Source organism: Schistocerca nitens, chromosome 11 (assembly GCF_023898315.1).
Source record: "Schistocerca nitens isolate TAMUIC-IGC-003100 chromosome 11, iqSchNite1.1, whole genome shotgun sequence".
NCBI lineage: Eukaryota > Metazoa > Arthropoda > Insecta > Orthoptera > Acrididae > Schistocerca > Schistocerca nitens.
In genome coordinates, this window is record NC_064624.1 from 52518642 (window position 1) to 52545553 (window position 26912).

General features: G+C 43.1%; 1 protein-coding gene across 1 annotated transcript in view; it reads left to right on the plus strand.

Annotated features, from left to right (window-relative positions):
- Window positions 1-19548: 19548 nt before the first annotated feature.
- LOC126213480 (poly [ADP-ribose] polymerase tankyrase-2-like) overlaps window positions 19549-26912 on the plus strand; it is an 85714-nt gene continuing 78350 nt past the window's right edge. The window contains exon 1 of the mRNA XM_049941259.1: window positions 19549-19679. The gene's annotated coding sequence lies outside the window, so the exon portion shown is untranslated. The remainder of the gene's footprint in view (window positions 19680-26912) is intronic.

The following is a 26912-nucleotide window of genomic DNA, read 5'->3' on the forward strand; positions in this document are numbered from 1 at the left end:
ATCCGTAAGAGTACGAGGAGGTGGAGATCTCTTCTGAACAGCACGTTGCAAGGCATCCCAGATATGCTCAACAATGTTCATGCCTGAGGGGTTTGGTAGCCAGCGTAAGTGTTATCTTAGAGAGAGTTCTGGAACCACTCTTTAGCAGTTGTGGACGTGTGGGCTGTCGCATTGTCCTGCTGGAATTGCCCAAGTCCGTCGGAGTGCACAATGGACATGAATGGATGCAAGTGATCAGACAGGATCCTTAAGTACGTGTCACCTGTCAGAGTCGTATCTAGACGTATCAGGGGTTCCATATCACTCTCACCGCACTCCCCCCTCACCGTTACAGAGCCTCCAACAGCTTAAACAGCCCCCTCTGAGATGCAGGGTCCATGGATCCTTGAGTTTGTCTCCATACTCGCACAAGTCTATCCGCTCGAAACAATTTGAAACGAGACTCGTCCGACCAGGCAACATGTTTCCAGTCATCAACTTTCGAATGTCGGAGTTGACAGGCCCAGGCGAGGCGTAAAACTTTGTGTTTTGCGGTCGTCAAGAGTAAATGAATGGGCCTTCGGCTCCGAAAGCCCATATCGATGATGTTTCGTTGAATGGCTCGCACGCTGGCAGTAGTCGATTGCCCAGCATTGAAATTTGCAGCAATTTGCGGAAGCGCTGCACTTCTGTGACGTTGAACGATTCTCCTCAGTCGTCATTGGTCCCGTTCTTGCAGGATCTTTTTCCGGCCGCAGCGACGTCGGAGATTGATGTTTCACCGGATTCCTGATATTCACGGTACACTCGTGAAAAGGTATTACGGGAAAATCCTCGCTTCATCGCTACTCAGAGATTATGTGTCCCATCGCTCGTCCACCGACTATAACACCACGTTCAAACTCACTTAAATCTTGATAACCTGCCACTGTAGCGGCAGTAACCCGTCTAACAGCTGCGACCGACACTTGTCCCATGTAGGCGTTGTCGAGCGCGGCGCCGTATTCTCCCTGTTTACATACCTCTGTATATGAATAGGCATGCCGATACCAGTTTCTTTGGCGCTTATGAAAAATGAGCCGTAGAAAATAATGTGCGCGATATTATACAGAAAATGGAAAAACTGCCCATACTCCAATTCAGTTTCAGGGGCAGAAATTTTGTCACATCATACTGTCCCCTACTTTTTAAAAGACAGGTTGTTCACTGGCGTCATTTCATCTTCTACTTCGTTTCCTGATGATCAACTTCTTGCAGTGCACCTATCGACATGGGATCTCAAGTTGATTCCGTATTTCTAGATTCCCGGAAAGCTTTTGACACCGTTCCTCACAAGCGGCTTCTAATCAAGCTGCGGGCCTATGGGGTATCGTCTCAGTTGTGCCACTGGATTCGTGATTTCCTGTCACGAAGCTCGCAGTTCGTAGTAATAGACGGCAAATCATCGAGTAAAACTGAAGTGATATCGGGTGTTCCCCAGGGAAGCGTCCTGGGACCTCTGCTGTTCCTGATCTATATAAATGACCTGGGTGACAATCTGAGCAGTTCCCTTAGGTTGTTCGCAGATGATGCTGTAATTTACCGTCTAGTAAGGTCATCCGAAGACCAGTATCAGTTACAAAGCGATTTAGAAAAGATTGCTGTATGGTGTGGCAGGTGGCAGTTGACGCTAAATAACGAAAAGTGTGAGGTGATCCACACGAGTTCCAAAAGAAATCCGTTAGAATTCGATTACTCGATAAATAGTACAATCCTCAAGGCTGTCAATTCAACCAAGTACCTGGGTGTTAAAATTACGAACAACTTCAGTTGGAAAGACCACATAGATAATATTATGGGGAAGACGAGCCAAAGGTTGCGTTTGATTGGCAGGACACTTAGAAGATGCAACAAGTCCACTAAAGAGACAGCTTACACTACACTCGTTCGTCCTCTGTTAGAATATTGCTTCGCGGTGTGGTATCCTTACCAGGTGGGATTGACAGAGGACATCGAAAGGGTGCAAAAAAGGGCAGCTCGTTTTGTATTATCACGTAATAGGGGAGAGAATGTGGCAGGTATGATACGCGAGTTGGGATGGAAGTCATTAAAGCAAAGACGTTTTTCGTCGCGGCGAGATCTATTTACGAAATTTCAGTCACCAACTTTCTCTTCCGAATGCGTAAAAATTTTGTGGAGCCCAATCTACATAGGTAGGAATGATCATCAAAATAAAATAAGAGAAATCAGAGCTCGAACAGAAAGGTTTAGGTGTTCGTTTTTCCCGCGCGCTATTCGGGAGTGGAATGGTAGGGAGATAGTATGATTGTGGTTTGATGAACCCTCTGCCAAGCACTTAAATGTGAATTGCAGAGTAGTCATGTAGATGTAGATACGAGGGTTATTTGGATAGTTCGATCGCCAGCGAAATGGAATCCATAGAGAAAATCAAACATGTTTTTATTTGCAACAGATAAACCTTCCAGCTACTAGTCTACATAGTCGCCGCTCTGAGACATTTCTCGTAGAGTTGTACCAACTTTCCAGTACCGTACCTGGGTCAAATGGCTCTGAGCACTATGGGACTTAACTTCTAGAACTTAGAACTACTTAAACCTAACTAACCTAAGGACATCACAGACATCCATGCCCGAGGCAGGATTCGAACCTGCGACCGTAGCGGTCGCGCGGTTCCAGACTGTAGCGGCTAGAAACGCCCGGCCACCACGGCCGGCCAATACCCTATCTGCCAACTCCGTGCGCTAATCTGCAGCTTGTTGTGTGTGTCGAAATTTTGTCTTTATAGGCAGCGGTTTATGTAAGCAGAGATGAAAATCAGAGGGAGCCAAGCTCGGGCTGTATTGTAGGTGATCAAACACTTCCCATCGAAAAGACTGTAGGATCGCTCTCATTGCTCCTGCAGTACGGAGTCGCGAATTGTTGTGATGAAGTGCATCACAGCTACGTTGTGTCGTCTCCAAGAAATCAGGAGATACCTCTCAGAGACACTCCTACTTTGCAAGAGACATTATTTGTCAAGCGTTTTTTAAGTGTTCACTGTACGCTCAAAACTAAAAAGAACAACGTGAGGCGATTGACGGACGTACTAAGAGACACTGTCCAACAGGTTTATGAAAAGCTTTAACGGATTTTCACTGTGGTATCCATGTAGCGACCGATCGGACTTTCCGAATAACACTCGCAAATGTTGCACACCCGACGACTGCTGAACCTTCATAGTAACGCCCGGAGAAACTGTTATTAAAGCCTGCGAGGTGCCGGGGCTAGCAGTGTATTTATCACTCAATTCTACTAGAATCCACATATGTAAATCATGCTCTAAGCCCCCCCTATTCTAACTCCGAATTTTGCTGTTGCACAAGGATAAAAAAAATACGCGAACTGACTCTAATCAACCCTGCCAGTGGAGTAGAAGAGAGTTTGGCACCTGCAATAATTTAATTTTATAAATAAGTTAAATAAACAAAGGTTTCATTAGCATAGTGAGGAATGATAGGGTTGCTCTATCGATTAACAGAATGAAAGTTCTGTCCAAAATAACAATATGATTTATTAAGACTAAACACTGAATAGTAAAAGAAACACAGGAAATATAATACATCAAATTGGCTCAAATTTGGAGATTCATACAAACACTGTAAAGGTGAAGTTGTCCCTAAACTAGATCGTGAGGTTTAAGACGAGGTGGTATGTGGAGCCAATTCCTTTCCACTCAAATCTCAAGAGAGACACACAGCTAACCCAACAGTAATTGCTGCTACTCGAAACAGAACAAAGTTAGAAAAGGATGAACAGGCGCGCTCTGCTGAGCTCTGATTGTCACCTAGGAGAATCCCTATCTGCCGGTGCTGCGGACGTACATTACCAAACGGTCTTCTTATCTCCCAGAACACGATCTGGCGTACCGCAGGCGAGGGCTGGTTGCTTCGACGTCCTCGACCGAAAGGCGACAGCCGACTACCTATAGCACCCGTACAGGCCGAACACAGAACATTTCCGCCCCCACGACAGTGGCCGAGGTTAAACGTTCCAATCAGCAACTCGAAAACCGGCGGAAATTCCACTCCATTGCCGGAGCACTACCATTCCACCAATGGAGATTCTTGGCGCCAATTTCTGTGCTGATTTTGCTACGTCACGGCGCTATGCCCTGAGCAAACCAATCACCGTTACTATTTTGCAGAAAGTGCGGGAATTTTCCCGCCACAACTGCCAGGGTACACAAGTCATTCCCACGCCTCGCTGGTAGCCCGCCAGAAAGTGTTTTCGCTAAGTTTCTCCGAAGTAACGGAACCTCTAGCCCAGCCGCTACTTCACACCCCAGCGGGCGTGTCTCTTGACAATGTCGGCGTCTGCAAAGCATTCACTCGACTGCCTCACACACGTCGGCTTAACCCGCCTGTCACCGGACCACCCGGGTGACGAGAGACGCTGCGTGGGAAGTCCGCGTGTGAAGGAATAGCAGCCCTCCACCGCATGCAAATAGAGAGGAGAGTCGTAAGATAGAAATATGAGAGGGGGCTCATGCCACCTCTCATAGCCCCTACGCCATTTTAGATTGTAATTGGTGAGCGGTTGGCTCACTTAGGAGCAAGATAGTGAGTCAATCGCCCAAGAACAATATCGCAACTGGCTCCACATGCCGCGCTCTATAAAGAAAATCACTGCAACTGAAAAATGCAGCTCATAGAGGGAGGATTATTTATGATGTAGCCAACTTCACCTTCTTAATATGGAACACTAACACTCACATCACACATCCATACCCAGGGAGCCCCTTCCAAACACCGATTCACGCAGACATTCACGCTCTAAATATGGCCCGGGCATCTGAGCCAAATATGGAGCAGTTTATTCTTTACAATCAGAGTTGGAGTGCTCCGCAATTAAATGCCCAAGATGTTACAACAATTTTAATCATTAAACTAACCTGAACTCACTCACACATGATACTATTTAAGTTAACAATCTCTTTGTGAGCTTTCAGAATCTAATTACAACCTCCGATTCATTCTGTCTCCCTGCAGCAAGAATAACCTTTACAAAATGTTCCCTGAACTGATGGTCCATTCACAATGACAGTGGTGGTATCTGCTTCAGTTTATGGGGACTTCAGGCACACTGTTCGCATACACACAACAATAAATACAAAATACAAAAAAAACATGGTGTGGAGAACAATACAGTAATTTGTAATAAGAATTACAGTGTAAAACACAAACACATACAAGGTATAACATACATTACAAAACCAACACTAGAGAAAGAAATTTAAGAAAGAAAAAAAAAAGGTTCATGGGGCATCAAATTGTGCATGCACATTGCACAAAGTTCACGACTGTGCTGAGAATGAGGCACTAAATCACATTGTTAGAAATATCCGTAGCACTTTACTAATTACACAGTACTGACATCACATAAGGCTAAACGTCGGGTGTTGTTGCTACGTTGTGGCAACAGCAATAGGGAGTTCTGGAGTGTCTGCAGTACGCTGTTGAGATTGTAGTCAGACCCACGCATATGATCACGGCAGTACGGTAGGAAGACACAGTGATAGGCTCTCCTCACGTCGATTAATTGTCTCTGAGGTCTATTTGTTGGGATACATCACTAGTCTAGGTCTCTTCTCTCGCTGGACAGTACTTTACGTTTCCCAATATTGCAGTTCGACAAGGGATGATGGCACGTGGAGTGACTCCACAAGTGTGTGAGGTCATCCATACAGGATCGAACTAGGAGTGCCGATTGCTAAAACTGCTCTCTAAAAGAGAGGAGAAATTAGAAATGAGACCATACATTTGTTAGTGTGGCACGATACTGCTTTGTGTATGCAGATCGGCCAATGCTAGTGAGTTGTAAAAACCCAAACAGGTGAGTATATAGCGTCCCTTTCTGTCCTGAGGCACATGAGGCGCAGATTCTGACACGATATGTGATCTTCTTCGTGTACTCACGACAACGTGGTCTGCCGCAGGGAATCCCTCCAAACGGCTGCCGCGTCCGGAGAGCTAGCAGGCTGTCGCGTGTGGGTCGCGTGTCAGTGTCAACGGCCAGCCTCACTTTCGCTTGTGGCCTGGCGAGGGTCCCGCGTAATCCCTCAGGTATGCGGCCGGGTGACCGTCAGCCTGTGGACCGGATGTTCTCGCCCTTCACGTCAGGTGGGGTGCTGACGCTCTTTTCTTGCAGGTAGCCGTAGACCTCTTGTTCCCGCTCCGGCCGGCCTCCGCATTGCCACGACCCTCGTCATCTGCACAATTCTTACAAAAATCTTATGCCTAACTTTTTCCCATGACCTTCTATGTTATAATAAATTTACATAATGAAACATTGATGGTCTGTCATTTCAGACACTCTTATTTTACTTTTATAGTTATTAATCTATGGCAATCATTATAACATCTAATCTAGACATGGAAATAATTTATTTTGATATATGTGTAGAGACCGATCTCAGTATGTACATGGTGTGTGATAACTGATGCTTTGTAATGGATGAACAACTAAATGTGCGGGCCCGCACTAATATTACTATTAATTAAATAGATCGACAGTAGACATGCTCAAGAATTAACTACCATTAGCCAACGATCTACATTCTATGTCCTTTAATTCAATTATGTTGTTATGCAGGTCTACGTTTTACTGTGCTATAAAGAACATGCAACTATTGTACGTTCGAACATGCAACTATTGTACGTTCGCTCGCCGGTCGTCCCTCCATCTCGGGTCTGTGGTTTCATGACCTGAAAAATAACATCCCAACAGGCGCGCGCCAAACACAACACTTGTGGTAGAAAACCCCCACAATATTAATCTAGTTATTGTAAAAATCCTAAAGTTTAATTTATCCTAGAATATGGTACTCTATTATTATTATTATTACCTTTTTTTTTTTTTTTTTTTTATACAATACTCTCACATAATTCCTGTTACGTTGAGATGTCTCGCTGCTCGCCGCTATTGACGACAGTGATGTGCGCGCCGTACGACATGGCCTCCGAGTTCTCACTACGCCTCACTGAAACTCCAGAGACTGGGTTAGCCATGGCTATACACGACAATAAATTTATAGTTGCAACTTCCTTCTCTATCTGATGCGGTTTTCGGGATCAAAGCACACCTTTCCAGAAGCAATGTAATATGACCAAGCCAGGGGTGGTTCCTGTTGAGGATTCAGTCGCCCAACACACGCCAGCTACACAGTATGTCACGAATATCCAAGTATAAGTCCCTGGTTATTCATCTGTGACAGTCACGAGCAGCACGCTAAATCCCCAACCAGCACATTGGCATGGTAGGCTTTTATGCCCGCATTTCTCTCGTCTAGGGCACCATTAGAGTCAAATGCTCACAGGTTCACCCCGACTTGCAAGACAACGATGCTGGCGCAGCTCTGCAAAAACTATACTGCCCATATTCATCCTCGAAATCACGCAATATACCACAATCTTGCAGTGCACTGACGCGTGCCTGCAAGCATTGGTATGAACGTCTCACGAACTGGTTGTGGCCGCTATGGAGCGTATCACGACTTCTCAGAACGCTTCTAAGAGCACGTTCTTGTATGCGCCCGTTTGTGCAACATCTCGTCACTCATCATTATCCCTCAACATGGACACCAGATAGGAAAGGACAAAAACATTGCTCATGGAAAGGTAGTCCCTCTTATCGCAACGACAGATGAGATCCCGAACATAGACAAAAAGTTAACAGCAGTAAATTCTTAAGCGAGAAAACGCAGCGTGTTAATACTTTAACAATCTTAATCTATTAATGCAACGATTATTGTTCCCCGAAGAAAGGTTCATATATTTGCCTATTCAACTATGTACACCACTTAAACTACTATTATTCCATGAACTTCTTTGTGTGAGAGAAGTGGTGGAGTCCTATGGACTAGCGTCAATCCCTTCTTAGACTCCCCCTCCTCTGACGTGCATTAGGATTCGGAGGTCTAATTTCAATCTCCTGGTTCTCCTGTTGTCCTTGATTTCGCTCTCTCCAATTACGGTCGCTTTGCCGTTCGTCATTCCTCCTGTTCCAGATTCCTTGTCTAGATTGACCTTGTTCCCTAACGTTCTCGTTTCCGTGTCTCTGGTTTCCATAATCTTGACTTGCGTAACCTTGATTTCCGTAACCCTGGTTTCCTAACCGACGAGCTCGATTATGCGATCTGTTGTCGTCTGCCCTTGCTGGCCCGTGGTATTTGTTATTTTGCGCCTTCTTCCTGTCCTTTGCGTCTTGTTTATCGAAGACTACTTCGAGTTCGCGCAATAGACTCTTGAATGCTTCTATGTCAGATCCACACTTCCCGACAAGTGTCTGTTGATACCTAATAGGCAATTTGGAAAAACAAAATTTAATGATTTCTCCGTTGCTATATGGACTATCTAAAAACTGATTCTTCTTGAGTAAATCATCAAAAAATTTGGTTGCGTTCCTATGCCCGGACACTTCCAGTTCAGGACAAAATATTATTTCCTCTTTAATCCTGTCTTGCGTTTCCTTTGACCAGTAGGTACGCAGGAATGCACCAACAAATTCCTGATAGGTCCGACACGTCGCTGCCACACCCCGCATCTTTTCCGCGGCTTGGCCTTCGATGTGTCCACACATGAATTCTAATTTTGCGTGGGTTGGCCATGATGACGGTAATGAATTAGTAAACTGCGTCACCCAGCTCTTCGGATGCATCGACCCTCCATTATCTCTGAACTTTTGGAATTTTAGTATCGACAGGAAGTGATTGTGATCAAAATCCTGTCCGATCCTCGCACTGGTGTTGTCACTCGTTTCCGATACTTGCACGTCTGTTGAGTGCCCTGATCTATCTTGCTGATAACTGTGATTTGCTACCTCTGTATCACAGTGGAAGTGGCACTCCGAATTCCCTCTCCTAAGTGGACTACCATTATTTGAACTATTACTAGGTGTTTCTGCGTGTGCATTGTTAGTTCCGCACTCTGTCACTGGGCTGGAGCACGGCGGGCTTTTCCTCGGAGACACAATTCTGTGTACTCCATCATTGGTATCCGAACGCGCAGTGCTCGTGTGCCCGTTTCGCTCTAGTTTCGCTATCCGACTCTCAACTTCTTTCATTTGTTTCGTGATGTTCGTAATCGCAATATTACCTTGGGTTTTTAAGAACGCTAGGGATTTTGAGTGGGCTTGTGTCGCACGTCGCAAGCGACCTACAAGTTGAGAAGTTACTTTTGCGATTTTCATTGCCCCTGTTGCTGCCGTTTGGGCTAGGCCTGCTACTTTTTGTGCTACCATTGACAATTGTTTTGCTTCTCCACATTCTTTCTTTATTGTTAGTAATTCCCCACGAATTTCCCCTATATGCGAAATTATAGTCTGAGTGTCCTTACGCTGTTTCTCATCTTCTTCTTTCATTGATCGTAGGAAGCTCAGTATTGGGTTTACGTCATCTTTTTGATCCTCTTCAAACGTGGGAGATGTAACTCTGGACACCTGGGCGCTAGAGCTCTGACGTGGCCGAGCTAGCCCCTGTCTGCTCTCGTTCGTTTGATTATAAACTTCTGCTACCGTCTCGACCTGTGTGCCTGTCTCTGTTTCATCCTCTAGTTCACTATCATAATCACGGCCGCAACGCTGCTCTGAGATCGCGTCCAAATCACCTTCCTCATCAATGACCCTGTCGTCCTGTCTTGCTAAAAATGTGCCCATCTCAACTCCGAACCTATCCCCGTCAGTAACGTGCCCCTTATCCATTATAGTATCCACTTTTGTTTTAGCTTCGCTCACTAATAGTCGTGCCTTACTTCTCGTGATCATTCATGAGAAACAAAATTTATCTAAAATACACAGTAAAAATAATCTACTCCCTGTACTTTTACACATAGACATAAAATTTCAACAACGCTGTTCCAACGCTGTCATCACAAACGCAATTTGATGTGGTACAGAAACCGCACACAAATCGGACAAAGTGCGATGTGGTACGGACACCACATCAACGAAACACAAAAACAATGAACACACAAAAATACATACACTGAAAACAAAAACTGTAATCATGCGCCGCTACTTAAAACTAAACGCGAAACTATCAGAAAAACAAGTTGGGTATTAATCATTAAAAAAAATTAGAGAAAAAAAATTTGAATGTTCGTACTAAGAATACTGTTTGTTAATCAGTGATTCTCAGGAAAGATCCGAGGGTAAGGGTCGCCATATTATGCGAGGTGCCGGGGCTAGCAGTGTATTTATCACTCAATTCTACTAGAATCCACATATGTAAATCATGCTCTAAGCCCCCCCTATTCTAACTCCGACTTTTGCTGTTGCACAAGGATAAAAAAAATACGCGAACTGACTCTAATCAACCCTGCCAGTGGAGTAGAAGAGAGTTTGGCACCTGCAATAATTTAATTTTATAAATAAGTTAAATAAACAAAGGTTTCATTAGCATAGTGAGGAATGATAGGGTTGCTCTATCGATTAACAGAATGAAAGTTCTGTCCAAAATAACAATATGATTTATTAAGACTAAACACTGAATAGTAAAAGAAACACAGGAAATATAATACATCAAATTGGCTCAAATTTGGAGATTCATACAAACACTGTAAAGGTGAAGTTGTCCCTAAACTAGATCGTGAGGTTTAAGACGAGGTGGTATGTGGAGCCAATTCCTTTCCACTCAAATCTCAAGAGAGACACACAGCTAACCCAACAGTAATTGCTGCTACTCGAAACAGAACAAAGTTAGAAAAGGATGAACAGGCGCGCTCTGCTGAGCTCTGATTGTCACCTAGGAGAATCCCTATCTGCCGGTGCTGCGGACGTACATTACCAAACGGTCTTCTTATCTCCCAGAACACGATCTGGCGTACCGCAGGCGAGGGCTGGTTGCTTCGACATCCTCGACCGAAAGGCGACAGCCGACTACCTATAGCACCCGTACAGGCCGAACACAGAACATTTCCGCCCCCACGACAGTGGCCGAGGTTAAACGTTCCAATCAGCAACTCGAAAACCGGCGGAAATTCCACTCCATTGCCGGAGCACTACCATTCCACCAATGGAGATTCTTGGCGCCAATTTCTGTGCTGATTTTGCTACGTCACGGCGCTATGCCCTGAGCAAACCAATCACCGTTACTATTTTGCAGAAAGTGCGGGAATTTTCCCGCCACAACTGCCAGGGTACACAAGTCATTCCCACGCCTCGCTGGTAGCCCGCCAGAAAGTGTTTTCGCTAAGTTTCTCCGAAGTAACGGAACCTCTAGCCCAGCTGCTACTTCACACCCCAGCGGGCGTGTCTCTTGACAATGTCGGCGTCTGCAAAGCATTCACTCGACTGCCTCACACACGTCGGCTTAACCCGCCTGTCACCGGACCACCCGGGTGACGAGAGACGCTGCGTGGGAAGTCCGCGTGTGAAGGAATAGCAGCCCTCCACCGCATGCAAATAGAGAGGAGAGTCGTAAGATAGAAATATGAGAGGGGGCTCATGCCACCTCTCAAGCCCTACTCTATTAATCTATAAGAATGAGAAATAAGGAGCAACCTCAGCATGTCATCACAGCCAACTGCGATCCCACATGACCAAATCTCTTGGCCCAACTAGGACTGTTTATATTTTTAAAAATGTCGGGTATCCGATTTATCGATATTTCAAAAATATCATTATCGGCCCTCAAATAACGAAAAAAGTAATATCCTGCGTTTCCCAAGGAAGTGTTATAGGCTGTCTACTGTTCCTGATTATATTAACGACATAAGAGACAATTTCAGTAGCTGTCTTAGATTGTTTGCATATGACGCTGTCATTTACCGTCTTGTAAACTCATCAGCTGATCAAAACAAATTGCAAAATAATTTAGATAAGACATCTGTCTGTGAACGTGTGGGTGCTATTCTGTTATTCTGCGCAACGGATTAATATGAAATGTACCCTTTACCCTGTGGCTCCTGCAAGATGTAATTTCCACCCCCACACTACTACAGAAGTCAGACAGACGCTCCTAACGTTCTAAAGAGAAATGCCTGAAAAACTTTCAGCAATAAATATCTTCGGGAGTCATCGGCTGTAAGGAAATGACATAAAAATTCACAAAATTTCTACATAACTAGTGGGATACTTGGGTACTTGAGTAGTGCTAGTTAGTGTAAGAAAAACATGAAACTAACGAAAATTATTATTTATTTTGCAAAAATTCTGAGAAATCACAATGGCTCTTTTAGTTATGAACTGAACAAGTTATTTCTGGGTTCTTTTCGGAATGTGAAGTTACATCTTAAGGATAGGATTCGATAATGAAATTTCCATACAAAGATTAAGATTGTTATTTGACTTAGCAGAATGGCTGAGAGCCGCGCCTACTCAATTTGAATAATTATCCGTTAGAATGTTGTTGGGCATGGTCGAGGCTGTCGTGTGTGAAATTCAGTGAAGTGTACTGTTGTGGAGGAAATATGGGGCTCGCAAGAGCTGCAGTGCACAATACCATAAGCTGCAATGACTGCTGTCTGCGCCGCTCGCTGCTGACAAATAAGATAACTCTCGTTCTACTTGGATTGACCTTTGCCAATCAAACTCTCCCTACGCCTTGATGCAGTCAATGACTCCTATTCGCCCCTACTCTAACTATTGGCGTGGTACACCGGTCAGATAACGAATCCACAGCGATGCCACTCAAAAATTCGGTCGCAGGCATTGAACTATAACTCTGTCCATTCACACCGCACAATAAGTGTGGCTGCCAACACAGTGAACAACACTTAATCGCAAGGACTCAATATAGTCGCACTCCGATTCGCTCTCAACAGAGGTGCTCTCCCAGTGAAGTACTGAGGAGAGACTTGTTCCTCGCTCTTTCAGTACACGTACGAGCGCGCACGCTCTCGTTATGTGTTCTCGCTCCAACAGTGACAACGGAACGGCCCCTCTGCACGCCAGACGTGAAGGGGTATATCTTTCGGTCTCTTCCATTACTCCTTCAGCTCAAGGCATTAGGAATATCGTCTGCCAATCAGCATCGCTCTTCGAAAACGGGAGAATGACGTTTAGTTTAAGGTGACCGGAAATCTGTATCATTGGTATTTGGCGTTTGCTGTCTCCCTGTGAAAACCTCTGAAACTGCATGCTCTGCTTGTAAAGAATGCGTAAACTGGGCGTTCTCACACAGTGTAGCGGAATTTGCTTTTAAGCTGAACACGGGCACGTTCTCCCCTTTCACTCGGGCACACTCTGTCCGCTCCATGGGCGGTCGCCGTCCGACGTAGATAGGCTGAATCGTCCTCTGAAGGGACCGGCCTCTCGACGTGCGGTCCGCCTCTCCCGAACTAAAAGCTCTTGTGACCATCGTGTCTTGAATATGTGTGTACGCCAGCCTCGAGTCTCTCAACCCTGGTGCACACTTGTTATTTGCGTATCTTTTACATGAATCCATACAACATTGACTTTATCTTACCGAGTTTGGGTTCGAATGAAGGGTCTTGATGTGCGGAATATGATTGTGAGGGCGGAATATGTAAGCAATGAAGGTCAGGAGACCATGACGTCTTACATCTGTATGGTGCGAAAAGTGGCAATTGACCCTGAATAAAGAAAGTGTGGAATTATTCACGTGAGTACTAAACGAAATCCGCTAAATTTCGATTACGCGGTAAGTAACACAAATGTGAAGGCTGTAAATTCAACTGAATACTTAGGGGCTACAATTACAAATAACCTAAACTGGAACGATCACAGATAATGTTGTGGGTAGAGCAAACCAAAGACAGTGACACCATTGGCTGCAACAGGTCTACTAAAGAGACTGCTTACACCACGCTTGTCCGCCCTCTTCTGGAGTATTGCTGTGTAGTGTGGGATCCGCGTCAGGTGGGACTGACGGATGACATCGAAAAAGTACAAAGAAGGGCAGCTCGTTTTCTATTATCGCGCAAAAGGGGAGATAGTGTCACAGACATGATACGTGAATTGGAGAGGCAATCATTAAAACAAACATGTTACGCAAATTGGAGTGGCACTCATCAAAACAAAGGCGCTTTTCGTTGCAACGGGGTCCTATCATGAAATTTCAATCACCACTTTTCTCCTCCGATTGTGAAAACATTCTGTTGGCACCTATCTACATAGGGAGAAATGATCATCACGATCAAATAATGGAAATCAGGGCTCGTACGGAAAAATTTAAGTGCTCGATTTTCCAGCGCGCCGTTGGAGAGTGGAACGGTAGAGAGACAGCGTGGAGGTGGTTTGTTGAATCCTCTGCGAGGCACTTTGTGTGAATAGCAGAGTAATCACGTAGATGTAGACGTATATGAGTACTGATTTATTATTAGATATTCTGTACAGCAACAAGCTAGCAGCCCGCTTATATCCCTTAAAGCAAAAACTGAAAGGAAAACGATGCACGTTTCACGATTGGTGATAACCACTTTGCTAAGAATCGTACCTGCTTGTAAGTGGCCACAATAGCAGGTGTCTGGTGGGTCCGTCGTTCCGTTTCGTCGCATATGGACTTGCCTGGAACATTTCATGTCAACTTTCGTGTTTCTTCACTTCTGCCAACACCAGCGACCTAACAGTTCTAGTGTCAAAACTGCGTGGTGAAGTTAAACGCAGCAGTTTCTGTTGGTAGCACCGAGCGCCGATTACGTCAGCGTGTCCTCTCACACATCTACTGTATGTGCACTGCGAAGACCAATCTTGTCAAAAAAAAAAAAAAAAATGGTTCAAATGGCTCTGAGCACTATGGGACTTAACATCTGTGGTCATCAGTCCCCTAGAACTTAGAACTACTTAAACCTAACTAACCTAAGGACATCACACACTTCCATGCCCGAGGCAGGATTCGAACCTGCGACCGTAGCGGTCCCGCGGTTCCAGACTGAAGCGCCTATAACCGCACGGCCACACTGGCCGGCCCAATCTTGTCATTTAGATTTTTGGTCATCAGTTTCGGCAACTATTTTTGAAGAATGCCTGTCTAGTTTAGGTTTGTTCTGCGCGCCTACGAGTCGCGTTCTCCAACAGTCAATGAGGGATCAGAAGTTTTGTGGGCACACTACCGTGAATGCCGTAGCTAATGATAACATTAAACGTGATCGTAGCGAGTTGTTTAGTGAATTTCGATTCCATTTGTTCAGAGTTGTCATCGATTATGGTGGTGGTAAGAGATAAATTCTGCTAAAGCGCGCGAGAGACACAATTTGCAGGATATGCGCTTTCTTCATGCAGAAAGCACGCGCCTTCCTATACCGCAACTGTCGCTTGGAATGGCCAACAATGCAATCGCCGTCCATGCTTCGACATACGCGAACCGCCATAGATCGTGGAGTGGACTGCAGTTGCGTTAAAAATTGTTTAGACGCAATTGGTGTGCTATTTCTTCACATCGGATATCTTGTTATTCCATCCACGCGCTAGCGCAATCGGATTTCTTTCTTTGTGCCATCTATACTTCATCTACATCTACATCATACTCCGCAAGCCACCTAATGGTGTGTGGCGAAGGGTACTTTCGGAACCACTATCTGATACCTCCAACCCTGTTCTACTCGCGAATAGTGCGTGGCAAGAAAGATTGTCGGTAAACCTCTGTATTGGCTCTAATTTCTCGAATAGTCTGCTCGTGGTCAATACGTGACCGAAGTAATATGTTTTCCGACTCCTCCTGAAAAGTGCTGCCGGCCGAAATGGCCGTGCGGTTCTAGGCAGTGCAGTCTGCAACCGCGAGACCGCTACGGTCGCAACCGCGAGACCGCTACGGTCGCAGGTTCGAATCCTGCCTCGGGCATGGCTGTGTGTGATGTCCTTAGGTTAGTTACGTTTAACTAGTTCTAAGTTCTAGGGGACTAATGACCTCAGAAGTTGAGTCCCATAGTGCTCAGAGCCATTTTTTTTGAAAAGTGCTGTCCCGAAGTTTCAATAGTAAACCTCTCCCGTGATGCACAACGCCTGTGTTGTAACGTCTGCCAGTGGAGTTTGTTTAGCATCTCCGTAACGCTCTCTCGCCAGCAAAACGATTTCGTGACGAAACGCCCCGCTACTCGTTGGATCTTATCTCCTCTGTCAGTCCTCCCTGACAGAGATCCCAGATAGATGAGCAATCGGGCGAACAGGTGCCTTATAAGCCACATCTTTCGTGGAAGAGTTTCATTTCCTTAACAGTCCTCCGATGAATCTGGTCATGGTGTCTGCTTTTCCCACTATCTGTTTAAATACCTAGGTATTAGAATTACGAACAACTTAAATTGGAAAGAACACATAGAAAATGTTGTGGGGAAGGCTAACCAAAGACTGCGTTTTATTGGCAGAACACTTAAAAAATTTAACAGATCTACTAAGGAGACTGCCTACACTACGCTTGTCCGTCCTCCTTTAGAGTGCTGCTGCGCGGTGTGGGATCCTTACCAGGTAGGAATGACGGAGTACATCGAAAAAGTTCAAAGAAAGGCAGCACGTTTTCTATTAGCGCGAAATATGGGAGAGAGTGTCACAGAAATGATACAAGATTTGGGATGGAAATCATTAAAAGAAAGGCGTTTTTCGTTGCGACGGAATCTTCTCACGAAATTCCAGTCACCAACTTTCTCCTCCGAATGCGAAAATATTTTGTCGACACAGACCTACATAAGCGGGAACGATCACAAAAATAAAATAAGGGAAATCAAAGCTCGTACGGAAAGATATAGGTGTTCATTCCTTCTCGCGCTATACGAGATTAGAATAATAGAGAATCGTGAAGGTGGTTCGATGAACCCTCTGCCAGGCACTTAAATGTGATTTGCAGAGTATCCATGTAGATGTAGATCTGGTCATTCCACTTAAGGTCGCTCTGGATAGTTCCGCATAGATATTTTACCGCAGACACTGTCTCCAGCTGTTTGTCATCAGTAGTGTAGCTGCACAGTAGTGGATTTCTTTTCAGATGTATGCGCAATATGTTACATTTATTTACGTTCTGGGTCAACTGCCAGAGCCTGCACCATTTATCAGTTCTCTGCAGGTTGTTCCGTAAATTCTTACTGTCTTCTGGCGTTCCTACTTTGGTACAGACAACTGCATCATCTGCGAATAGCCTTAAAGAGCATCCGACACTTTCTACTAGATCATTTATATATATTGTAAACAGCAACGGTCTTATCACAGTTCCCTGTGGTACTCCGAATATTATCTTTACATCTGTCGATTTAGTTCCGTTATGAGCGAGGTGTTGAGTTCTATCTGCAAGAAAGTCTTGAATCCAATCGCAGGTCTGCTCCGATACTACGTAAGCTATTTTTTTCTTCATTAAACGGCAATGCGAGACGGTGTCAGATGCCTCACTGAAATCAAGGAACGTGGCATCAACCTGAGCGCCGTTGTCCACTGCGCTGAGGATCTGATGCAGGGTGCCGGCCGGCGTGGCCGTGCGGTTCTAGGCGCTACAGTCTGGAACCGCGGGACCGCTACGGTCGCGAGTTCGAATCCTGCCTCGGGCATGGATGTGTGTGATGTCCTTAGGTTGGTTACGTTTAAGTAGTTCTAAGTTCTAGGGGACCTCAGATGTTAAGTCCCATAGTGCTTAGATCCATTTGAACCATTTTGAACCATCTGATGGAGGAACAGAGCGAGCTGAGTTTCGCAGGATCTATGTTTGCGGAATCCATGTAGATTTTTATAGAGGAGGTGTTCATTTTCCAAAGACGTCATAATTCATAACCATAAAACATGTTGCATAATTCTGCAACAGATTGACGTCAACTATATAGGTCCATAATTGTGTGGATCCGTCGTACGGCCTTTCTTAAGAACGGGAATGACCTGTGCTTTTTACCAGTAGTTAGGTAACTTTCGTTGCTCAAGCGATCTACGATAAATTACTGCTAGAAGGGAGCAAGTACTTTATCATTATCTTTATGGAATCTCATAGGTATCTCATCTGTTCCTGAAACCATTCCACTATTAAATGATTGTTGCTGCTTTTCATTTCCGCGATCGGTTACTTCAATGTCTGCCATTTCGATGTTCGTACGACCATTGAATCGAGGGACAGTGATACGATCTTCTGCGGTGAAACAACTTCGGAAGACCGAATTCAGTATTTCGGCCTTCTCTCTGTTATCTTCCGCTTGGGTGCCGCTGTGGTCGCTGAGAGAATGAATAGATGATTTTGACCCACTTACTGATTTTACATACGTCCAAAATTTCTTAGGGTTTTTACTCAGGCCGGCTGACAAAGTCTTTCTTTCAAAGTGATTGAAAGCTTACTCTCAATGCTCTCCTTACGCTCATTTGCGCTTCGTTCAACTTTTGTTTGTCAGCTAGGTTTTTACTTCTCTTCAATCTGAGATGGTGCTCTTTGCTTACCTAGCGCTTTTCTAACACGGCCATTAAAACATGGTAGATCTTTCCCGTCCCTTAAAATCTTACTCGGTACATACTTGTCTAGGGCATATTGAACAATGCCTTGGAATTTTTCCCATTTGTTCTCCACATCTTCGTCCTCGTCACCGAATATTTGATGCTGACCGTTGAGATATTCTGAAATTGGTATCCTGTCACACTTGCTGAGAAAATATATCTTCCTACCTTTCTTAACATTCCTTGTAGGACCCGTCGTCATAGATGCTGCCACAGCTCTGTGATCACTGATACCTTCCTCTACGTTAACTGATTCGATAAGTTCAGGTCTGTTCGTTGCCAGGAGGTCTAAGACGTTACCCTCTCGATTTCGTTCTCTAACTACCTGCTGAACGTAAATATCGGATAAGACATCCAGAACAATGCTACACGAATCCCTGTCTCTGTCACCAGTTTTGATGGCATAACACTCCCAATCTATACGTGGCAAGTTGAAGTCACCCCCTATTACAACGGCATGATCAGGAAAATTACAAATGATATTCTGCAAGTTCTGTCTGAAGCGCTCTACAACTACAGACCCTGACCCAGGTGGTCTATAAAAGCCTTTGATCACCATTTTTAATCGTTCTTAGATACTCAACTTCGCCCAGATTAATGCACATTCAGAATCCGTGAAAACATCGCTGGATTTCATAGCATTTTTTACTGCAATAAACACGCCGACACCATCCTTCATCACGACAATGCGCCCGCTCACACGTCGCTCGTTGTGCGCGAGTTTTTGGCCCGAAGCTCAATCACCGTGACAGACCACCTGCCTTATTCACCCGATTCAGCCCCGTGTGACTTCTTCACGTTCCCGAAATGCAAAATGGTGCTTCGGGGAAGGCACTTGGGAGATGTGGAAGCCATCGAGGCGGAAACGACACGGCAACTGAACAACGTCACAACTGAAGACTTTCAGCAATGTTCTCAACAGTGGAAAAGGCGTTGGCAGAAGTGTATCGCGTCTCAGGGCGAGTACGTTGAAGGAGACGATATTGCAATACCTGAATAATTGTAAAATAAAGTTATTATTCAACTTTTATACGTATTTTCCGGAGAAACCTCGTATTACAGGAAAGATGTTGCAAGAAGCGCTCAGGCCGTGTCCGTTCGGCCGCCACCTCTCCCCCTCCAGCAGTCCAGGACTCCGGGGGGGGGGGGGAGAGGGCGGGGCGAGTCATGTGACCCCAGAGGTGTTGCCGCTACAGTTCTGGTACAGTCACTTGCGTGGCGTGGCAGCGGGAGGACGTCGCAGAACAGGCAGCGCTGAGTTCCGTCTCTACAGGATAACAGAGTTTTGTGTGTGTATGTGTGCGCGTACACGCCAGGTAGGAGCGCCGATCCATCACGTTACTCATCACCTTCATTGATTCCGGGAGCATATTTACGAGAAATGAAACTTATGTGTACTCTCGAGTGTTGCACAATACGTTGCTGGTAGTGGCTAGCCGCGAAATGTCAGAACGTCCTGTTTACATCCCACAAAGCGCGGCCACGACGTTTGGATCACGGATTTAGTTTAAGGACACAGCTCGCGGTCTAGTGGCTACCGATGCTGCCTCTGTATCACGTCGTCCCGGGTTCGATTCCTGCGCGGGTTGGGGGTTTTCTCCGCCCGGGTGTTTGTGATGTTTCATCATTATTTATGACAGTGGCGAGATCGGAGAGAATGGGAATTTGTACGGGCGCCGATAACCGCGCAGTTGAACGTACCAGAAACAAAACATCATCACTATCACTCCAAACGTTGTACACTTTTAGTAGTTCGCTAGGAGGACAACGTAATTCGTAATTAATAAGGCGTACTGCTTACAAGGAGAGGTCCCTAGCGGTCGATCGACTTTTCGAAACTACCTATACGCTGATATAGGTTGAGATTCCACGTATCACACACGCAGACATTCACTCCAGTGGGCCCTCGCTTGCGAGTAATTAACGAAAAAAAAATCAGAATTTTGTGTGACACTGTGTAGCGCTAAAATATGTGCTTTACATAGCTTGGTTGCGTGCTATAATGGATAGGGTGGCAGCTTCACATACAAGAGGTTGTGGATTTGAATCTCGTCAGGTGTTTCAAATTCATTGTTTTTTTTTAATCTTTATCGAAATGACTCTGATCATTACTTTTATTCAGATATTTGGTTTAAATGCAATTTTTGAATTCCATTCCTTTGTCACATAATTTTATCATAATGTCCACTCGCTTGCTGTCACTTGCTGTCATTTTTCTTCCTGTCGCTCTTTGCCCACTTGAAATCTTTGTTCATGTGTTTTTCAACAGGTTTATGTATTAATTTTGTTGAAATTGCTTTTATCACCCTGCTTTTTTGCCCACATTATTGCGTTCGTTATGTCTATTTATCATTTTGTTTGAATTCCGTTTCGCTTATAAACCTGTCCTTCATTTCAATTTTCGTATGCTTTATTTTGTCCCTAGGGCAATAGGTATTTAGGTATTAAATCTGTGTATGACAATTACTGTGCAGAAAAACGCACATCTTTTAACGAAAATAGATATTTCACATTATTGTGCAATTTTTTTTCTAATTATGAATTTGGCCAGCTATGGACCGCATACAACTTAAGACTTATGGTGTTTCTTTTTCTTCCGTTCTTCCCAGTACTTCTTCATTTTCTCGCCAACTGCTCGTCTCTGCTCATCTGTCCACACTCTCTTGGGTCGAGGTTTTGGCGCATCTTCTTCATAGTTTGCGTTTTCTATAAGTAGCCTAAAGTTATTCCTGTCACGTATTATTTCTTCTGTAACACCTATTTTGTTGGCGTCTTTCTTTACTGCTTTTATCCATCCTACAGTGTTTTTCAGCTTACTAACGTAATTAAAAATTTTCTTTGTAATACATGTTTCTTCCATTCTTTTTAAATGTCCATAAAATTTTAGCTGTCTCTTCCTCATTGTATCTGTGATCTTTTCTGTATTTTTGTATAGGTTTTCATTTCTCCTTTTAATCCACCTATTTTCCTTGTTTTTCTCAGGACCTAGAATTTTTCTTAATATTTTTCTCCCTCTTTTTTCTAGTTCTCTTAATCTGCCTTTCTTATACAATGTTAGGTACTCTGATCCATATGTTGCTTGTGTCCTAATAACTGAATTATAATGTTTAATCTTTGCTTGTATGGATATTGATTTCTTATTGTAGTAGTTTTGTGTTAATTTATATGCAAATTCCAGCTTTTTTATTCTTTCTTTATTTGTTGTGTTATCCAGTCCATTGGCTTGGATCCACTCCCCCAGGTATTTGAATCTATCAACTCTTTTAATTTTTCCATACTTTGTTTTCATAAACTTTTCTGTATTATGTTTGTGTTCTATATACTCGGTTTTTTCGTAGGATATTTTTAGCCCAGTCTTTTCGCGCAATCTCGTGTAACATATCAAGCATAACTGTTGCGTTTGTTCGGTTTTCAGTTATCAATGCCATATCATTCGCAAAGGCTAAACATTTTACTTCAAATTTGTTCTTTCCTTGGCCCATGTTTATACCCTTTGTGCCTCTGTTTTTTAATGTGTTTTCCCATGTTTTTACTACTTTATCTAAAACCAAGTTAAAGAGAATTGGGGACACTCTGTCACCTTGTCGAACTCCTGTTTTGATTTTGAATGGTTCAGAAATTTCGCCTTGAAACTTAATTCTTGATGTTGTATCTGTGAGCGTTTGTTCAACAAGTCTTCTGGTGTTTTAATCTACCCCTGATTCATAAAGTATCTGGAATAATGTTTGTCTGTCAACTGAGTCGTAGGCCTTCTTGAAGTCTACGAAAGTAACTACTGTATTTTTATTTTGTATAGCTCTCACTCTCAAAATTGTTTTTAAATTAAGAATCTGTTCTGCACATGATCTACCTTTTCTAAATCCTGCTTGATAATCTCCTATATTAGGTCCTGCTTGTTCCTCTATTCTATTTAAAAGTGCTTTAGAAAGTATTTTGTATGTCACTGGTAACAAGGATATGCCCCTGTAGTTGTTGGTGTCTGTTTTATCTCCTTTTTTATGGAGAGGGTGGATCAATGCTTGTTTCCAGTCACTGGGACTGGGTATGATTCCTTTTGTCCAAATGTCTTTAATTACTTTATGAATTTTCTGACATGCGGATAAGCCCCCTAGTTTCCACACTTCTGCCACTATCCCATCCTCACCTGGTGCTTTCTTATTCTTCAATGCTTTGATAATCTTTTCTATTTCTTCTACTGTAGGTGGTTCCGACAGTGGATTTTCATGTTGTGGTTTTTGAAACTGTAACCTGTCATTAGGCTCCTCACAATTTAATAGATTTTCAAAGTATTCAGCTAAGATTTGGCAGTTCTCTTTATTGCTTAAAACCACTTTTCCATTTTTATCTTTAAAATGTAAACTTGGTGACTGGAATCCTGTTAAAACTTCTCTGAAAGTCTTATAGAAGTCTCTAGTGTTGTTCCTTTTGAAATCAGAATCCATTTCTTCTAATCTGTCTTTGTCATATTTTCTTTTCACTGATCTGATGATTTTTGCTGTCTTTTTCCTTTCTTCTTTAAACTCTTCCCAGTATTCGTGTTTCTTATTACTGTTCCATTTTTTCCATGCCTTTAGTCGATTGTCAATTGCTTCATCATATAAATAGATTATTTCGTTTACTGTTTTTCAACCAATAGATCAGAGTTTTCAAATAATTGAATATTATAGTTGAATTCATATTCACAAAAATTTCGATTGGAACAATAATGATATAAAGAAAAAAATGAAACAAATGAAAAAGTTTTTGCAGTGATTAAAATGATGTGACAAAGGAATAGAAATGAAAACGTCATTTAAACCAGTTAATCAAATAACAATAATGATCGAAGTAATTTCGATAAAGATTTAGAAATAAAAAGAATTAGTGCAGCTGACAAAACTCGAACCCACGACCTCTTGCCTGGGTAACTGTTATCCTGTCCATTATAACACGCGACCACATTACGTAAAGCTGCGTTATTATTGTTACTGAGTGTCACACAAAATTTCATTTTTTTTATTTTTTCGTCATTTACTCGCAACCGAGGGCCCACCAGGGTGAATGGCTGCAGTATGACAAGTGGGATCTTAACCTAAATCACCGTATATTTCAAGAAGTCTATCGCACCGCTGGGGACCTCTCCTCGTTAAAAAATTCGAGAATGTCGGAAGTGAAGTTTTAGCGTGTCGCACATGTGCCGGTGCGTTGCCATTCTGGCCAGGAAGGTGGCGGCGGTCAAGCGTTTATTTAGCGCCCAGTCTCCGAAATCCGTGAATCTCTGGATCAAGTAGCGGCCAACATTTTTTTTATTGCATATATTTTGCAACACTGGTCATATTACTTCACATACGACATTTGAAAGGGCAGAGAATGAAAACATTAATAGGTGTTTTTGCATGAGCTTTGTAGAGTTTGTAGGTAACACGTGACGTGTTCTTTTGCCAGTCTCGCTACTCCTGTCTCCAACGGAATATACCTGTCTTTGGCCTTCTTTTCGACTGGCTCATTATCTTCATCATCGGAAATTTTTCGGCTCCACAGAATAGACTTTAATATGCTTCGTCGGAATGAATGAGGTCGTCAATAAAAGTTCATGCAGTAATAAGTATCTTTAGTCCCAGCACCTCGCCGGTACACCAATGAAGTTTTTCTGGAATCGGCATTGCATCCACAGAAAATCGTAGCTGATGATTCTATATCAGTAAGGTCCCACGAAGGGAATTTTTAAATGACGTTTAGCAACTGCATTATGCATTGAATTTTCATGACATTCATCGTCTACAGTAGTCGAAGAATCGGTTTGTCACCTCCATTTTCGCAGTAAAAATATAAATTTTGTGCTTTGATTTTATCCATTCTGGATCAGAGGTCATGGTTGTGAATGTCAATGTTAAAAAAATATATCGGCTCAACCACTTGTTTATAGTGTAGAACACTAAGATCGACGCGTTTCGGGAGTCAAGCTTCCATCATCAGAATAACAAAAAGTAAAATAACCTGTTAAAACTCGCTAAAACTCGCTGACACGGCCCGCCTAGTATCTCTAGACATTAAAAACCTTTATGGGAATGTGGTTCAAATGGCTCTGAGCACTATGGGACTTAACATCTATGGTCATCAGTCCCCTAGAACTTAGAACTACTTAAACCTAACTAACCTAAGGACATCACGCAACACCCAGTCATCACGAGGCAGAGAAAATTTATGCGAATGTCCCGGTAAATGAGCCCGTTAAGGTCGTCACAGAAAATTTGCTTAAGTACAAAACACTGTCTCAGCAAGAAATAGTCGATTTCATCGAACTGTTAGAATTCGTTCTGAAATATAATTATTTTTCTTTTAACAATAGATTTTATATGCAAAAAGATGGACTGGCTATGGGTTCCAGTATATCTGGAACCATAGCAGACATCTTTATAAATCCTTTTGGAAAAAAGACTCCTCGTTAACCCGCAACGTCCCGTGGATAAAATTGTATATTACAAACGCTATGTAGATGATACGCTGCTTCTTATTAATGGAAAAGAAAAAGAAGTCGCAGAAATAGTAAATAAATTTAACGAGTTACACGGTAAAATTAAATTCACTGTGGAAGAAGAGAAAAATGGTGAACTGCAATTTCTCAACCTAACTATTGGGAAACGAAATGGTGGGCATGTTTTTAAAATATTTAGGAAACCAACCACAACTGATGTGTTGATTCAAAATAATTCCTGCCATCCTAATAGCCAAAAACTTTCTGCTTTTAGATCTTTGATAGATAGAGACTTTAGAGTCCTTATGAATGAAGAAGACAGAATGACTGAGCTGAACATCGTGAAACAACTAGCCAGAGCTAATGGATGTCACCAAAACGTTGTCAATAAATTAATACGACAGAAACAGCGCGCGAATGCAAGGAAGAATACCGCAAATAATATTACGAGAGTCACAATACCATACTTCGGTGATATTTCGCAAAAAGTGGCCAACATTTACAAACTTTTTAAAGTTGATACCGCTTTTCAGAGCCGGCCGAAGTGGCCGTGCGGTTAAAGGCGCTGCAGTCTGGAGCCGCAAGACCGCTACGGTCGCAGGTTCGAATCCTGCCTCGGGCATGGATGTTTGTGATGTCCTTAGGTTAGTTAGGTTTAACTAGTTCTAAGTTCTAGGGGACTAATAACCTCGGCAGTTGAGTCCCATAGTGCTCAGAGCCATTTTTCGCTTTTCAGACAAATAATACGCAGCGATTTAAACTTAGAAATAATGTACAGCAGGAAAGCGATAAATATGAGAGAGCTGGGGTCTATAAAATTCAGTTTAACACGTGCAAGGCAAGCTATGTAGGCCAAACTGGTAGGTCCTTTAAAGTAAGTTACAAAGAACATGGCGATGCTTTCCGGCGTAATAATTTCGAAAAGTCAGCTGTAGCCACGCATATTTGGGAAACGGGACACCCCATGTTGGGAATAGATCAGGATCTCGTTATTTTACATAGTCAGGACAAAGGCAAAAAGCTGGATCTACTAGAACAGCTGGAAATTACGATACGTAGCGTGGATGATCAGAACACACTGAATGAACAGCAAACTGGTGACACAAATAATTTTTTCAAACATTTCACTGGTTTCTTTTAGTAACTACATTTTTAGCAATTGGCAGATTACCATCATTTCATTAGGTCCTTGGAAAATGTATACGTTATCTGTTTGTATCATCTCTGTGACTTCCTTGTTTACTTGCGCGTGAGCTCACTCGCGTTTGTGTCGTGTTTGGCTACTTGGTGTGTGGTATCAACGAAGACGTACAGGCGGTCTACGACGATAGAGGAGAGAGCCGTGTGGTTAGATGTTGATTGAACACCGTAGGGACACCATTTTAGAGTTTTTTATATTTTGACGACTATGTGGAGATGCACCTTGGAAGACGGCTGCAACAAGGGAAGTAGCCACGATGTTTTAATTTTATTATCAATTTTATTGTGCCTGGTGCATGTTCCATTTTAGCGAGTTTTAACAGGTTCTTTTACTTTTTATTATTCTGATGATGGAAGCTTGACTTCCGAAACGCGTCAATTTTAGTGTTTTACATTATAAACAAGTGGTTGAGCCGATATATTTTTTAACATAAATTTTGTGACTTTAAAAAAAATTGCACGTGTCACTATTCGTTCTTGTTACATTAGCAACGTCTCAGCTACGCAAGTTAACTGGCCAATGGCGCCCATCACAGTGTCTGCTGATCGAAGCATCGTGACGCAAAACAGCTGTGTGTGCCTTGTAAGGGATTTTGCAAATCACAATAGGTATACGTTTCAAGGAAAACATGATACGTTTGATCATTTACTTATCGATGGTTATTAATATAATATTTGTTGTAATAATCAAAACTAGCAAACAGCCAAATACGATTGGACATTCAAGTAAAGTTCGTGCAAGTACACGTGCCTTTTTTATTATGTTATCTTTGAAATGCCATATATTTGAAATAAGAGGACCTGTGTTGAAAAAAAACCTTTAGAAAAAAAATGAGAGGACTTCCATCTTTCTTCTTTTTTTTAACGTGTTATACTTTTTGTTACAGAATAACAA